Raw genomic sequence first — 11,182 nt, forward strand, 5'->3', positions numbered from 1 at the left:
ATGACCTGAGCCGAAGTTGGACGCCCAACCAACTGAGCCACCCAGGCGCCCCTGAAGTCAATTTTCTAACTTCAATTATAATAAAATTGAAATGTTTACGAACTTCAGGATCTGTTCCTGAGGCTTTAAGGCTGGAAATCACAAGCTATTTCCAAGAGAATTCTGAGGAGACCATTGAATGATCATTGTTCATCCATTTTAACTCTATTCAACTTCATTAAGCAATTGATTCTTTTATTGATTTTCCATCACCTAAAGTATAAAGTGCAATTTCTTTAACATTCTATCAGTTAGGCTGCCTAAAAACCACCCAAAACATAGTGGTTTAAAAGGAAAGTTTTAAAATGTTTTATGATTCTATAGCTCAGTGGGCAGCTCTCTCGGTCTGAGTCAGTTTGGCTAGAGCTAGATGGTTTGGGTTTTCCTCATGTGTCTGGGATGACTGAGATGACTGGGGCCTCTCTCCATGAGGTCTTTTCTCTCCCAGGGGCTAACCCAGGTGTGTCATACAGTGGCAGAATGGCTTCCGGCAGCAAGAGAGGACAAACTCCAAAGCACAGTAATTTTCAAGCCTCTGCCTATGTTATATTTATTAATGTCCCATTGGCCAAACTAAATCCCATTGGCTCTAGTGCATGCATACAAAGAGGTGTGATTTATGGGGGTCATTACTGTAATAATCTATCACAGCATGTTCCAAACTGTCATTCTAACCCTGCAGTTCCCACGATGTGGCTGAGGTGCCCCGGAACACCACAGTGAATTCACAGGGGGTGTTGTGGGACGTTTAAAAATATCAAACAAAACATAATTATACTCTATGACTATAGGACATCATGCAAACTATGAACTTTATGTCTGCCACAGTGTCAATGTCATACATTTCTTTTGGTGCTGTTGTATCTTTGCAAAGCTGGGTTTTTGGTGGTTGCTGTGATAAAAAGCAACTACTACATGAAAATCACTGTGGAACAGGGAGTGAGAGTGGTGCCCAGTTTGATTCCAAGATTGTAGAAGTGATACAGTGCCCAGCAGGTGCATATATTTCATTATTAAGTTAATGTTATTTAAGGATGAAACATTAAAAAAATATATATGTATATTTCAAATGTAATTAGGTTGTGAGGACACACATACTTACAAATTGTTTGGACCTAACTGTGTAGAAAATGAAATTAAGGATTTCTTTTGGTTTAGGGGCATTGTGAAAAAAATTAACAAGATGCTAAGGATACTGTGAGCCAAGAGTGGTTGGGAACTACTGCACTAACCTCATTTTCTACTGCTGATAAAAGAAGGAAGTCAAGAAGGAAAGCTCATTTGGGGAAAAGTTGAATGGATTCAGTTGTGGAGATGCTGAGTCTGAGGTCCTAGTGGGCCATTCAGGAAAGGCATAGAGCTGGGACCCAGGCAGGAAGTTTAGAGCAGAGCCGATTTCATCCCTGAATAGTCATGTGCAGGCTCTCTTTCTAAGTGCTTTGGATATTGTATAAACTCAATAATTAACTGCAAAATAATAAGATAGAGTTGTTGAAAGGGAAGGAACCTAAAAACCCAAACTTGAAACCAATCTGCAAAACAAATGTTCTTGGCTTAATATTTTTGCAAATGTTAAATGGGTATATTTTCATTTCCTTCTTACATCATGTTTTATTGCAAAAGGTTCTATGGGAGAGCCATGAGGTTTACTTGGCTAGAGAAAGAGAAAGTGAACTATTGACTTCTGAGCCATGTGTGCATATAGGGGGTTTGCTTAATTATCTTATTTCCCATTTAGCACATCACTAGCTGAGCCCAGAAAATTCAGATCATAGAGGGCTATCCATTGTATAGAGAAGACACACTTATATACACTTAAGGCTTCACGAGGTTAGCATCAAGAAGTAGGAGGATATATGGGGCGCCTGGGTGGCTCAGTTGGTTGAGCGTCCGACTTCAGCTTAGGTCATGATCTTGCAGTCTGTGAGTTTGAGCCCCGCGTCGGGCTCTGTGCTGACAGCTCGGAGCCTGGAGCCTGCTTCGGATTCTGTGTCTCCCTCTCTCTCTGCCCTTCGCCCACTCATGCTCTGTCTCTGTCTCAGAAATAAATAAGCATTAAAAAAAAAAACAAGTAGGAGGATATGATGTTAGGAAAGTAAAAACCTCCCCCACCTCCACATACCTTTCTTGGCCAAGGAGATTGTGGAAAGAAATAGAAGTAGAAGATAGTGATATGTGTCTTGTAATTTTCCCCCATGGCTTGGAAAGAAGTTGTATTACAAAAATAAGAGTAATAGTAAGAACAAAGAGGGGAGATATTGCCCATTTCCAAGTTGGGGGCCCTGGAAATCTCATTTTTGTTCTGTTCACCTGTACCAACTTGGGAGTATGACCACAACAACTTGGCTATGCACCACAAACAGAAGGAGATCCTATGGCTTTGTTTTCCTATGCTTCCTCCAAGTCCCATGTTTTGTAGATGATGTGACAAGAGCCAGAAGGCCTTCTGAGGCACCATCTGCCCACCCTGCCCTGACAAGGCAGGTGGAATGCCAGGCCAGTAGACTTGGTGAGGACCAGAGTAGTCACTCCACAGTCTATAGCCAACATAGTAGGGGTAAGGCTGAGACATACAGAGGTGTTACTTGGTCCTGACCAAGCAAGGTGCACCCAGTGAATAATGGCTGATGTCTTGAGACCAGTAGTAACTTCCCAATGCACGCCAATGACGTTCATGAAGATAGGAGGCTCTTTCTCTCAAAGTCATGAGGACCCATCAATGCCCTTCTCCTCAGATATCCAGATATCATCTTAGGGAGAGAAGCAGGGGAGGGAGGCAGGTGCCTGAGGGCCAGCATTGACTACATACTTTTCTAGGCCCAGTGCAAAATGAAAATACAAGTCCTTTGTTCAAAAATTAAGAATCTTAAGACTGTGACAGAGCATTAAACCAGCTGTGGGGGCTTTCTAAGTGCAGGACTATGTGCAACTGCACAGGTCTCAGACCTACGAAGCTGGTCCTGCTGAGAGCCTGAACGTACTTTTCCCCTAGAGATTCTCAACACTGCCTAAAGGGATCATTTAAATTATCAGATTGGATTAAATTTAAATTGCATTGGACATATAGTTAATTCTTTCCCCATTAACCAGTGAGTGAATGGGAACCTGAGAGAAATGCCAGATTAGTTTATGGACAATCAAGACATTACTGATTTGGGTTGAGTTATATTTGTGGTCCTTTTGTAAAGACATAGTTTTCTCTTCTATAGGAGAAGAGCTGCTGATTAGAGAGGTTAGGGGATTGTTCAAGGTCACCAAGGTAGTTAGTGGTGAAATTGAGGTTTCACCCAGGTATGATTCCAAAACTCAGACATTTTTTTACTTTTCTGATGCAGATAATGGTAAAGTCAAAGGTAAATCTGAGATATTGAGCTTTAAAGTGAAATTTCTTTTAAAATGTGCTTATTTTTATAAGTGCATGAAGAGTATGCATTGTCACCAATAGGAATGATACTGTCTCCTAGAGAATACTTTGGAAAGTTGGGGGTATTTTGGTTGTCTGAGGGGATAGTGGGGATTTTATGGACAAAGGTTAGGGATATTAGAAAGTTGCAGTTTGCAGGGCAGTCCTACACAAGGAAGAATTGTTTGATGTTCTACATAACTTTTAGTTGCTTCATCAGTTGCTTGGGTAGGTAAAAACTTGTTATAATTATTAGTCTAGAGCCTAATAACATTTTACATAAACTCATAATATATTTTGCATGGTTTAAAAATAGGCTGCATTTTCCAAAACTAAAATAATTGTAAATTGAAGGAAGAGTATACTTGATTTATTTCAAGCTTTACCAAGTTGTTCCCCATTTTGGAAAACCACATTGCCTAGTGGCCATGCTACTTTCAGCATTCAGATCATCAATACAATAGACCTTAATCAATTTGGTAGTAGATGTCAAATTTCCATAGATTCCACATGTAGATGCATTGACTACATTAGTCTTCTGGTGTGGCTGTGTTTGAGCATATTGGCATATACATTATTTTATTATAAATTCTATTTTTTTCCTCCTTTGTGTTATAGTCAAAGCATTTTTTTTTTCTGTTCAAAAGTTATAAGTGTAGGTAGGTTACAATTTTGTATGGATTTCATTTTAGGACTATATATGGGCGTTGAAAAATATTTTCTATAGAAAGGAGTGAGTCTAGCAGTTTGAGAACCACTGAGGTCAGAGACACTAGTATTTGGAATCAGTAAAAAGCAGAGTTCTTTTTGCAAGAAAACCTTAGAGTAACTGACTTTCCCTGAAGGGCTTACTGGCTGTAAGGGAAATAGTACTGGGCCTGATGTGAAAGAGGTATTAAATCTTTCAAGAGACTATATTCTGTGTGTTAGGCACAGAATCAAGATACCTGACCTAATTTACCCAAGGAGTAGGGCTTTACAGGTAACCTCCTTTTTTTTTTTTTTTAAGTTAATTTTTGTCTTCTTGGCTGGACAAAGTTGTACTTTTCATTTGAGGGGGTGACCTTGGAAGGAAAAAAGAGAAAATTTTTTTTTATTCAGGTTTATATTTTTCCTCTTAGGAAAAATATCTCTTTGAAGGTAAAATAACTGTGTGAGACATTCACATTGCAACTCAAAAGTCTCTGTGTTACTAATTGTTATGAGAAGGCTGGCATTAGGGGGGCTTTGGGTAAAATGTCCCAATCTGATGAGTTTCTTGCACTACCACGTTCCTTACGTAACTCCAGGATTCTGCCCTTTTTGTGGGAGGGATGTCCTACTGCCTATTATTAACAATGTTATTGTTGCCAGTTAATCATATAAAATTGTTGAGGAAAAGGTCAAAAGCTATACTTTGAGTCCAAGAGAGTAAGTTCTTTGTTCTAGACACTCAGGGTCACGCCATGTAGTGACGTCTATTATGGTCCTTAGGGAAAAATCTTCCTCTCCCTCCTTTGTATCCTCTTTCTTCTGGAATCTTCCCCCTCTCCCACTGCTTTCCTGCATGGAACAGTGCTTTCCCCAGGGACTTGGCTTGGTCTGGTCAGTCTCTGTCTGGTCTGGGTGAATGGTCATTTAGGATGGAGAGAAATTGGGACAGGAAAGTGCCTCTGGATATTCCTGGCAGGTATCTACCCATTAGTAGATAATAAACTTAATAAACTTAAACAGTTTATTGTAATGATTCAGAGCCCAGTCTCTGGAATCAGTCAGCCAGGAGGATTTCCATTCTGGCTCTGCAGTTAATAGTTGTGTGACTTAAATTCTCTGTCTCAGTTTCCTCAGCTACAAAACAAAAACTATAGTAATACCTAATCTGCAGGGTTGTTGTGATGATTAAATGTGTTACTGCGTGTAAATGGGAAGCAGGGAGGAAGAAAACCTGTTCTACCACATTTACACATTTAAACAGAAAAAGTTTTGTTTGCTGCTATTTCCTACTTGGCGTTTTATTGCAGATTGGTCGAACCCTAAATGACTTCTTTGATTTTTTGGATGGTGGGGCTAGGGGAACAACTGGATAAATGCAAAGTGGAAAGAGTCATCAGCTTGGGCTTTAGATTCAAGAGTGTCACTCTTTTGCTCAAAACCCACTGAAGTGTCCCCATTTCATTGAAAGTAAAACCCAAAGACTCCATAATGCCTACGAGGTCTTGCATCATCTGGACCCTTGTGACATCTCTGACCTTATCATCAACTGCTTTCCCTGCACTCCAGCCAGCCAGACTGGCCTCTTGCTATACCTCTGACATGCCAGGTATACTCCTGCTGAGGATCTTTGCTCTAGCTGTGCCCTGTGTCTAAATGTTTTTCTCTTTGACATCAGCATGGCTCACTCCTGCACCTCTTTCAAGTCTTTACTCAAATCTCACTTACTCAATGAGGTCTATCCTGATCATCATATTTAATATCGAAACTTGCCTCTTGCTACTACCCTGGCACTTCCATTCCCTTTACCAAGCTCTATATTTTCCTCATAATGCCATTGATCTTCTAATTAACCATATAATTTACTTAGTTAATATATTTATTGTTTCTGATTTGTCTTTCTCTACTAAAATAAAACTTAAAAAAGACAGGGTATTGCCTTCTCACTTGCATCTTTAGAGTCTTTAGTTCTTGGCACATAAGAAGTATGTGCTCAGTAAACATTTATGAAATGAATGTATGATTCACCCATTGAGGCTGAGGACACCCATTGAGGCTGATCTAATCACACCAGGGTTCTCCCAGCAAGAAAGAAGGGAGAATAGCTGTTGAATGAGCACTTAACATGGATTCTAAAATGCCCAGCTGCACACTGGGGAAAATTGGATTATGGGCTAACTGAGGAGTATTTGAGTCTTTTCCCAAATCTGGTATGCAGATTAAACAGGAACTACATTTTATTTCCTGAACTTGTTGTATTTTTAACAAGAAGAAAAGTAGTGTATTTTTATGAATTGTATGAAAAAGTGGTAGCACTGAAATGGTTTTAGCCTTGCCAGGATGCCATATTTCTAGGGATGGAGTGATGTAGGAAATGTATAAAGTCACATGGTTCCTGGCACAAAGGAAACACTCAGAAAATATCTGAATTTTATCTAGGGCTATTCCTACCTTTAAAAGTAATCAGAGGAATATGTAATAAAATATATTATCTTATCTATTCTTATCTTATCTTATCTATGAGATATCATAGAATCTCACTGTTGGAAAGGATGGGAGTGATGAATATCCTTTTCAGGGTTCTTCACAGATGAGCAAAAAATGAATTAAGCCCAAAGATCAGCACAGATGAGCTAAAATCTGACTTCCTTTAAATTTTACTCTTTGGCACTCCAAAACAAATCTATTCACTTTTATACCTGAGATCCTCTCAACTATTCGAAGGAAGCCATTGTGTCTGCTTTCCCACAGGGTAAACATCTTCAGTTTCTTATCTAGCTTAGTTTCGAGAATCTTCACCACCTAGACCACCCTGGTTTGGATGAAATGCAGCTTCACAATGTTGTTTTTAGAAAGTCAGTGGCCAAAGTGGTTCACAGTGCTCCTAACTGAGTCTGATAAAATGAAGTTCAGAGAGACCACTTGCCAAAATGAATAAATATGTAAACAAATACATTAGGTAAGTAATAAGGGGAGGGGAGATATTGACTAACAATGAAAAAGTCAGAGCTAGGTCTACCTCTGTCTACAGCTGGAGATCTAGGGGTTCATATATCATCTGAACTCTGTCTTCATTGCTTGGCTCTGTTTTTCTTTGTGTTTTCTTTGCTTCCAGGAGGGGTCCCCACATATTTCTTCTTAGAAACTCCAGGTTTACATCCTATCAAATTAGCAACTTCCCTCAGTGCTATGGATAGAATTCTGGAGAAAAACCAACATTTAATAGAAGAGAAAGACACATTGCTGATCTTTCAGAATGTAAATTTCTATCATAAAGTAAATGATTTCAGAGTACCGTGACTTGCTATATTGGGTTTTAGTGATGCTCTTTTTTAGTGCACTCACAATGCTGCTTTATTTTGTGACTTCCAGAATTCTTCCTGGAATTGACATCAAATTCATGATTTGAAAGTTATAGAATCTATTCTTTTCAAATTTGGGAAATTAAGATATTGGTTCCCATCTTTTATCTTTTGTTCTTTTTTTAGTTCACACTGAGTTTTTCAGAGATTTACAGTATTTCAACATTTATTGAATACCACACAATGGTACTTTCTCATTCATATTTACAAGTTCTTGGCTTCTGAGACAGGAATCATTTAGTTTAAAAACTTGAATTCCTTTGAATCAACCAGTTAAATCATACTTCTTATACTCTGCCCACCTGCCTTGACTTTCCAGTTCTACATTAACGAACTTTTTAGTTTGGATCCTTGGTTTAAGAAACAGAGAGTCAAATCAGGTTAACTTCAGATTATGCAGAAGCTTCATTATGAGGTTACATGTAGCAGTGAGGAAGAAAGGGAGCTCATAAGAACAGAGAAGTGAATTTCATGGAGGCTTGTGTCTGTGGCAGGTTCTAAGCAGGAGCAATTTGTGGGTCTCCTATCTACAATCACATCAGTTTTTGACTCTGTAAATTGTGACTGTGATGCTCTGATGAGCTTTGTTTATCTTGGTGTGTCTTTTTTTTTTTTTTTTAACCGCTTTATTGAAGTATAACTGGCATAGAATAAACTCTACATATTTAAAGTGTATAGTTAAGAGTGCCTGGCTGGCTTGTTGGTAGAGTATGCAACTCTTTTTTTTTTTTTTTTTTTCATTTGAGAATGACTTTATTTTGCCTTCATCCCTTAAATATATTTTCTTTTTTTTTAATATATGGAATTTATTGTCAAATTGGTTTCCATACAAGACCCAGTGCTCATCCCACCAGATGCCCTCCTCAGTGCCCATCACCCACCCTCCCCTCTCTCCCACCCTCAGTTTATTCTCAGTTTTTAAGACTCTCTTATGGTTTGGCTCTCTCCCTCTCTAACTTTTATGTCATAAACTTTTATGATGATTATGTCCTTTGAGGAACTGAACTATTTATCATTATGAAATGACACTCTTTGTCCCTGGTAACATTCTTTGCTCTGAATTTTACTTCGTTTGATGTTATTATTGCCAGTGAGGCTTTATTTTGGTTAGTGTTAACATCATATATTTTCTCTCACCCTTTTACTTTTAACTGATTTATATCTTTATGTTTAAAGTGAATTTCTAGAAGGCAATATGTAATTGGGTTTTATGTTTTTAGTCCAAATTTCAAGTTTACTACATTTTCTCCTAGAATGTGTAATCTATTAATCTCATCCAGTGTATTTTTCTTCTCAGGTATTGTGGTTTTCATCTCTAGAGTTCAATTTGCATCTTTAAAAAGTATATCTTTCATATCTCTATTTAATATGTTCAGTCTTTCCTCTAAATTTTTTGACATGATAGTTATAAGAACTTTTAAAATGTATTTGTGTACTGATTTTATTATGTGTGTCAATTCTGTATCAGTTTTGATTATTTTTCTCCTTTTTATAGGCTATATTTTCTTCTTTCTTTTTTTTTTAATGTTTATTTATTTTTGAGAGACAGAGACAGAACATGAGTTGGGGAGGGGCAGAGAGAGAGGGAGACACAGAATCTGAAGCAGGCTCCAGGCTCTGAGCTGTCAGCACAGAGCCCAAGGCAGGGCTTGAACCCACGAACCAAGAGATCATGACCTGAGCTGAAGTCACACGCTTAACCACTGAGTCACCCAGGCACCCCTAGGCTATGTTTTCTTACTTTATTTTGCATGCCAGGTAATTACTGATTGGATGCCAGTCATTGTGTTTTAACTTCTTGGGTGTGAGATATTTTTGTAGTCCTATAAATATTCTTGTTCTATGTTACTGTTTGTTCTGCAGTTAAGTTTCTTAGAAACATTTTGATCCTTGTGGGTCTTACTTTTAATCTTTGTTAGATAGGACCAGAATAGAGTTCAGTCTAGAGCTAAATTTTTCCTACTACTGAGGCAAGACCCTTCTAAGTAGTCTATCTGATGCCCTATGAAATATGAGTTTTTTGTTTGTTTTGTTTTTATTTTATTATGTATGTATGTATGTATTTATTTATTTATTTTTGAATGTGAAAAAGCTCTTTTTATTCCATTACAAGAATACCTGTGTCTTGAATCCAGGTATTTCTTTCTTTTTTTTTTTTAATTTAATTTTTTATTTTTTAAAATTTACATCCAAATTAGTTAGCATATAGTGCAACAATGATTTCAGGAGTAGATTCCTTAGTGCCCCTTACCCATTTAGCCCATCCTGCCTCCCACAACCCCTCCAGCAACCCTCAGTTTGTTCTCCATATTTATGAGTCTCTTCTGTTTTGTCCCCCTCCCTGTTTTTATATTATTTTCACTTCCCTTCTCTTATATTCATCTGTTTTGTCTCTTAAAGTCCTCATATGAGTGAAGTCATATGATTTTTGTCTTTCACTGACTGACTAATTTCAGTTAGCATAATACCCTCCAGTTCCAAGTAGTTGCAAATGGCAAGATTTCATTCTTTTTGATTGCCAAGTAATACTCCATTGTGTATGTGTGTGTGTGTGTGTGTGTGTGTGTGTGTGTGTGTGTGTATACACCACATCTTCGTTATCCATTCATCTATCGATGGACATTTGGGTTCTTTCCATACTTTGGCTATTGTTGATAGTGCTGCTATAAACATTGGGGTGCATGTGTCCCTTTGAAACAGCACGCCTGTATCCCTTGGATGAATGCCTAGTAGTGCAATTGCTGGGTTGTAGGGTAGTTCTACTTTTAGTTTTTTGAGGAACCTCCATACTGTTTTCCAGAGTGGCTGCACCAGCTTGCATTCCCATGTTTGTTTTGTTTTTAAAGTGTGGCTGGTGGAAAGAGGCCCTATTCCTGGATAGGTGTAAGCACAGGTATTGTTATTATGATGGTTTATTTTATGTATCACCTTGGCTGGGCCATGGTGCTCAGATATTTGGTCAAGGATTATTCTGAACGTTTCTGTGAAGTTGGTTTTTGGATGAGATTAACATTTAAATTGGTAGACTTTGAGTAAAGCAAATCACTCTCCATAATGTGGATGAGCCTCACTCAGTCAGTTGAAGGCCTTAATAAAACAAAGACTGACTTCTGGAACAAGAAGGGATTTTGCCAGCAGATTTCTTTGGGACTCAAACTGCAACTTTTCCCTGATTCTCCAGCTTGCTGGCCTACCCCAAAGACTTTAGATTTACCAAGTTTCTGCAACTGCATGAGCTAATTCCTTAAAATAAATCTCTTACTCTATATATTCATGTCCCATTGGTTCTGTTTCTTTGGAGTATCCTAAGAGTTACCTCTAATAATTTCTAGTGTGCCTTTTTTTCAGGTTTAGGTAGTTTCCTCACCCAAATGCTCTGATCGGTATCCAGCTGAATATTTGAGGAGAACCCTCTTTAGATGTCCAGAATTATTAATCTGCTTAGCTCTCTTTCTCTGGTACTGTCTTTTGTCAGGTCTCCTTGACTTGGTCTGTCTTATCACCTCAGGAAGTCTGCCAGGCTTCACCTGGGTTTCCTATTCCTGAGTGTCTGGAAACTCTCTTGAGGCATGAGGCTGGGGCAGTGGCTGGGCTCACCTTGTTTCTTTCCCATCTTTTAGGAATCGGTGCCCCTCATTGCCTGATGTCCAGTATCTTGAAAACTGTTGTTTAATATATTTGTCTGGGT

The sequence above is a fragment of the Panthera leo genome, chromosome C1 (assembly GCF_018350215.1).
Source record: "Panthera leo isolate Ple1 chromosome C1, P.leo_Ple1_pat1.1, whole genome shotgun sequence".
Classification (NCBI taxonomy): Eukaryota; Metazoa; Chordata; class Mammalia; order Carnivora; family Felidae; genus Panthera; species Panthera leo.